The following is a 6,900-nucleotide window of genomic DNA, read 5'->3' on the forward strand; positions in this document are numbered from 1 at the left end:
CGCTTGCTACAGGAGCATTTGGTTTTCATAGAAACGTATCCGGAAGTGATGCATTTTCTGGGGATTCCGATGACGATGAAGGACTCACTTCCTGTTTTGTGATACAAATCGCTGAGCCCTGGTTGATTCGGTGCAGTGACGTTAATCAAATCTTCATTTATTCGAATTATTACTCTGTTTATGTCGAGCTATTATTCCAGATAATACGTCCCTCTCCATTAAGGGTTATCACTGCCAATCTCGCTAAAAGGACGTATGGGAAGTTGCTTCTGAAGGTACCGTACGTGAAGACATTCACGCCGTGGCTTTACGATCGGATATGTTTGAGTTTACTTTAACAGGAAACCAGTTGAGAGGACATTTAATGAAGGTCCGATAGATACCCCTTTGAGCCTTTCAAAACAACTACAAGTAGTTTAGACATGTAAAAAGAACTGACAAAAATTGGTCTGAACATTCACCCAGTAATTCATGACAGTTGCGAAACAGTCCAGCAGGTTACAACTTACAGGTTACAACTTACAGGTTACAACTTACAGGCTACAGGCCCAAAGTATCACAAGTACACTTGTTAGACCGGCCTTGGTGAAAAAGAGGTCCAAACATGTGACCTGAAAGTTGAAAATCTCTCAAAAGAGTTTTTGCAGATCTCATAACAGCACGGGAAAGACAAGATCGTACATGTTTGTGTAATAAAATTTGAAGTTGGAAACAACAAAATATACCCACGCAGTCATTTTCTATTCCTCCAAAGGGCAACAATGCGACAGCGACAATTTTCAAGGTAAAAATATGTCGCATTGTCGCCCTCTAAGATGTGTAAAAAAGCCTAAAAAATGACTAAAATGGGACAATGCGACAACGCGACATTTTGATGAAATGTCGCACTGTCGCATTGTCGCGCTTTGATTAATTTTGCCTCATTTTGCTTGTTTTTGAGAGGGCGACAATGCGACAACGCGACAACACGACAATGTCCCTTCCAGGATTCCATACTAGCAACATACACAGCAGTGTACTAATAACATAATCAAAATAACCAATTGGATGAGTGAGTGAGTTTAGCTTTACTCTGCTTTGATCAATATTCCAGCAAAATCACGACGGAGGACACCAGAAATGTGTTTCGCACATTGTACCTATGAATATTTTCAGATGACTGACCTAGTGTTTCGTTAGTGAGTGAGTTTAGTATTACGCCGCCTTTAGCAATATTCCAGCAATATTACGGCGGGGGACACCAGAAATGGGCTTCACACATTGTGCCCATGGGGGGAATCGAACGTGACGAGCGGACACCTTAATTACTAGGCTACCCCACCGCCCGTTACGTATGTTTGTTTCAGAGTGCCTAGTGACTTTTTGGCTCAGAGTCAACTCCATCAAAATCGTTTATACTTACGAAATATTTTTTTGGCTTTAATTCGTTGAAATAAGATCGAACAGGATGTCCAGATCAGCTGAGCCTGTGTCGGGTTCAAATGAGGTCTTTGTTGAGTGTTTAAATGTATTCGAACAGGATTATAGAAACCGGATTGTCGTCAGTGGCTACTAATGGGATCAGGTGGAATATAGCTGGAATATAGCTGACCATCTTTACCTTTGACTTTGCCAAAGGTCACTACACGTGAAGATCCGGGTTTGAACTGGTTTTCAGAGAGAGAGAGAGAGAGAGAGAGAGAGAGAGAGAGAGAGAGAGAGAGAGAGAGAGAGAGAGTGAGAGAGAGAGACGTACTGTCCTAGTCCATCCAGAGTTCCCTGTTCAATTCTGATGTTCAGTCAACTTTAAGTCATGTTTACTGTTATGTTATGTTAGTGTGTGTGAGAGAGAGAGAGAGAGAGAGAGAGAGAGAGAAAGAAAGAGAGAGAGAGAGAGAGAGTAATGACCATTCAAACCGTGTGAAAATGAAGTGAACAAAAACTGTTTATTCTATAGATGGAAGTGTACTACATGTATGATTAAAACGGCATTGGCGGTGATTCAACATCCTGTCGGAAATTTCCATTGTTTGACGTAGCCTTCTTGAATAATCTTCCTCCATTCCGATATCAAACCGAAACATGAGTCTCATTAATCTATACAGACAATGACCTACTTTTCAGCCGATCCGAATTTTCTCGTATGAAAGTGAAGATAGACATCACAAACAACTATGGTTACACTGTAATCCAATTCCTTGTTTCATAAAAAAATGGTATTTCAATCAATCTTTATTCATACTGAAGGCCACGGGCCCATAGTATACAAGAACATAGTACACAATATCATAGAAAAGAATAAAAATAGTCAAATCACAATATGTCATATCTCATCAAAATGTATCACATCATATAACATCGCATTACACATACTTTGTCGTATCATATCAAAACACCCCAAATTACATCATGTCATATCATACCATGTATCATATCATATCATATCATATCATATCGCACCACATCATACCATATCGTAACAAATAACAATATGAGTACATACATTCTATGGATTATTATGTTTATTTCTTAGAGACAATGCTTGATAGATAAAGGTTGATAACTTACGGATAAGAACATTGTCATCAGTACTCATTAACAAAGAAAATTTCACCCTATCGGGATATACAGAATAATATCTTGGGACATTTTTTTTTTTTCTTAACTCACAATATAATGGGCAAATTAAGAGGAAGTGATATTCATCTTCTACACAATTAAGATAACAAGATGTACAAATTCTATTTTCCCTCTCTATTTTATGATATCTCCCTGTTTCGATTGCCAAGTCATGTGAGGAACACCTAAACCGAGCAAAAGCCTTTCGAAATTTCTTGATATTTAGTGACAGCAGATAATTCTCTCTGTATATATGGGATTTAAACATTCTATAATAGAAACATTTACTTGACAATGACAGTGCTCCTACCCATTCTTGTGTATATATATCTTTGAGCCTTTGAGTAACATTATTCACAAAATTTGTATGAAAGTCAACATTTTGCCTTTGCCATACCTCCCCCAAACCTATTGTATTTAACAATTCTCGAATGTTAGTCACCCAGCTATTAGTCTTCCCGTTGTTATCGTACATTAACATCATATCACAACACTGTCTAGGGTATCTATCAGATGGCATATATAACAGACGTATCCAATATTTTATTATTTTAACTTTAGCAAAAATGTGTATGGGAAATCTTCCACAATCTCCATATACCATGGCATTAGGTGTACTTACTTTCACTCCTAAAAATTTCTTGCAAGTATATAAATGTATTTTCTCAATTACGTCAAAATTATTGAAACCCCATACCTCTGAACCATACAATAGAATAGGAAGGATTTTTGTATCAAATATTTTGAAAAAAGAATGATAATCAATATCTACGAGTTTGTGAATACTTTTGAGAACCCCAATAAGTACCTTTTTGGCTAGTGTGGAACAATATTTAGCATGTGCTGAAAAGCCAAGACGATTTGTGAAGTAGACTCCAAGGTATTTATATGATTGAGTGACTTGGAGCGGCTCTCCTTTATAATTCCAATTTTTCCGTTTTAGATAGTTTGCCCCCGTTTTTGAAAACGACTATTCTAGTTTTCTCAAAATTAGCAGTTAATCCTGCCTCATTGCAATAATGTTTCAACTCATGTATATGCCTTTGTAATCCAACAACAGTAGTCGCAAACAGAATCATATCATCGGCAAACAACAATAAAAACAATTGTGTCAAATAGGGATGTAACTGGATACCATGAGTACCATTTTGTTGTATTATCGAAGCAAATTCATTAATGAACATTGAGAACAGAAATGGACTCAGAATACAGCCTTGTCTAAGCCCAACATTGCACTTGAAGGTATCTGATATTTCATGATTATTTCTGATGCAAACTTTCACATTATCATATATCTTCTGTAGCAATCTATTCATCTTAGGGCTAATACCATGTTTTTGCATTACCCCCCAAAGTTTTTCTCTCTGTATTGAATCAAACGCTTTCTTAAAATCGACAAACAAAGCATACATTTTCTTTCCCTTTGTATTTAGACACTTCTGAACAATTGAATTAAGTATAAAGATATTATCTACAGTACAGTATCCTGCCCTAAAGCCGGCTTAGGATTCATCTATTTTATCAAAAGTATTTGCCAAAAAAGTCAATCTCTTGTTGATGATATAGACAAAAACCTTTCCCAATATACTTACAGATTTATACCTCTATAATTATCTACATTATTAAGGTTCCCGCTCTTATGAATTGGGATAATAATTCCAATAGTCCAAGTCGATGGAAAATTACCGCTCTCTAAAATAACATTAAAAATCAACTCCAAGTAAGGTAATAAGATATCTTCAGAATATTTAATAAATTCAGGTAATATATCATCAACACCCGCTGCTTTGTTTACCTTTAAGTGTCTTATACTATCTATAATTTCTTGTCTGGTAATAGGTGGATCTAGAATATCGTTAGTCAATAGGTCAAAGTCAGTTGGTGTGCATGTACGTACATTAGTATTCTCGTTGCCAGCACTTACATCCTCTGTTACATCATTGCAAGTTGATGTAAACAATTGTTTAAAATGTTCAAACCACTCACGGGTACTGATAACATGTTTAGTAGACTGTTTACCATTCAAGCCCTTAAGGATTGACCAAGCATTTACAAATGAATTTTAATTGTAAACTTTAATAACATCGTATTTGTATATTCTATGGCGAGGTGTAGGGTGCATGACTTTAACTAAGACGTCACAGACTGACCCAGTTTGATGAGGTCGTAAAATGATTCACAATGCATCTGTGTTACTGGTTACACCTGTTATGTTATGCGCTTATTCAGTATAATATTGTAACGCACAATGCGATTGATATGATATCAAGTGCGTACCAGACCGCCAAACTTTTCTAGCGGCAGAGCCTCGTTTTGAGATGTCCACGATTTCCAGGTTTCTGTTTGTCAGAGCTCGCTGTACGACAGAGCACGCTGCACGACGTGTTTGCAAGGATTAGATGGAGAGTAGTGTTGCAATATACAAGTGCTTAGATGTATCAAATAATACTGATATGTATCCAGTTAAATGAATTAGTCTCAAAATTCTGTACTGGTTATTGTACTAAGTTGCGCAATAGGACGGAACCCAGTCAACAGGCAACGAAACTGTTTATGTAATCAATGTTTTGACTTGTACATTATGTTACCGGAGGTCATACATCACAGCCAAACTTTCCTTTGGAAATTGCGTACATTCGGTTGAAAATGGAGAAACTAATCACATACAAAATCGCTTCGGGTATATAAGAAAACCTGCATTACATTATGTTTGTGGCTTCATATAATCAAACGAAAGACCAAAAACAAATCAAAACCATAAAAAAGAAATACAACCACACACATATATTTTTCTTCATTCCCATCCAATGTGTGAAGTCTATTTCTGTTGTCGTCGATGACATTGCTGGAATATTGGCAAAAGCGACGTAAAACTCACTCACTCACTCAAAACAGTAATCTGAGTTGAAATTTCAAAAGGAATATCTGAATAATTCCCCATCTAAGAAGTTAATGGCCAGACAGGATGATTTAACAACAGCATCTAGAACATCTGTACAAACAAGCACAGGGATTAGTCAGGGATCCATATGGCGGAGAAAAATAAATTCATTTGTCTGACAATGTCACATGTGGTGTAAGTATTAATGCTCCTGAAAATTATATAAAATAAATTATAATTTTCTCTGAAAAGAAATAACCCAGAATATATACTGCATGGGATTTAATTTGTAGTACTACCGCGCTGCAGGATGTATATTTCCATGACGACTGGAAGGTTCACCTCTGTAATGCCCCTGACTGAGTATACATGTGTAGTTGTATGGTGTACATTCGTTCAGGCCTTCATATTGGATTAAGGGTCAGCTAAAGTCGGCCTCACAGTCCCTGAACTTTCCCTTCCGCCCAGGGTTCTTCAGGCTCTGAATCTCCCATCTCACTGCATCCTCCATAATCTCCGACCGCCTCCGTGGTGTAGTGGTTAGAGCGTCCGCCCGGAGAGCGGAAGGTCGATCGCGGGTTCGATCCCCGACCGCGTCATACCAAAAGACGTTAAAATATGGTACTTGTTGGTCCCTGCCTGGCGCTCGGCATTAATGGGTACAACAAGGACTAGTCGGCTCGGAGTCGGTATAATATGTCTGAGTGGGGTATTCCTGCTTCACTGCGGCATGGTATCTCAGTGGGCTAGCACTATAAAACCAGCTTCAGTCTGGGCTAGTACAAGCAGCCGCACATACACATACACACGCATGCACGTCGTCATATGAGCGAAATATTCTCAAGCACGACGTAAAACCCAATTTCACCTCGCCTCACTTCCATAATCTCCAGGTTTTACGTTCCGATAAATCTCCACGCTGTCAGAGCCCGTGCCTGTACCGGGTTGCTCTGTCTGCACGTTGGTGATTATGCAATCGTCTCAAAACAATAAGTGAGTGAGTATTGCTTTACGCCGCATTTAGCAATATTCCAGCAATATCACGGCGGGGGACACCAGAAATGGGCTTCACACATTGTGCCCATGTGGGGAATCGAATTTTCCTGCCAGAAATTTCCATTGTTTGTCGTCAATTCGTATTCGGAAATGCCCCATATTCGACACCACACGTAGCCTTCTTGAATCACCTTCCTCCATTCCGATATTACGTTATGTTACCGGAGGTCATACGTCACAGCCAAACTTTCCTTTGGAAAGTCTTACCCGTGAAGGTCCGGGTTAGAATGAGCCTTCAGTAACCCATGCTTGTACGTAAGAGGCGACTAACGGGATCGGGTGGTCAGGCTTGCTGACTTGGTTGACACATGTTGGAGAAAAATATTCATTTGTCTGACAATGTGACATGTCGTGTTAGTGGTAAT

Source organism: Haliotis rubra, unplaced genomic scaffold (assembly GCF_003918875.1).
Source record: "Haliotis rubra isolate DU_JTF1 unplaced genomic scaffold, ASM391887v1 Scf296, whole genome shotgun sequence".
Taxonomy (NCBI): Eukaryota; Metazoa; Mollusca; class Gastropoda; order Lepetellida; family Haliotidae; genus Haliotis; species Haliotis rubra.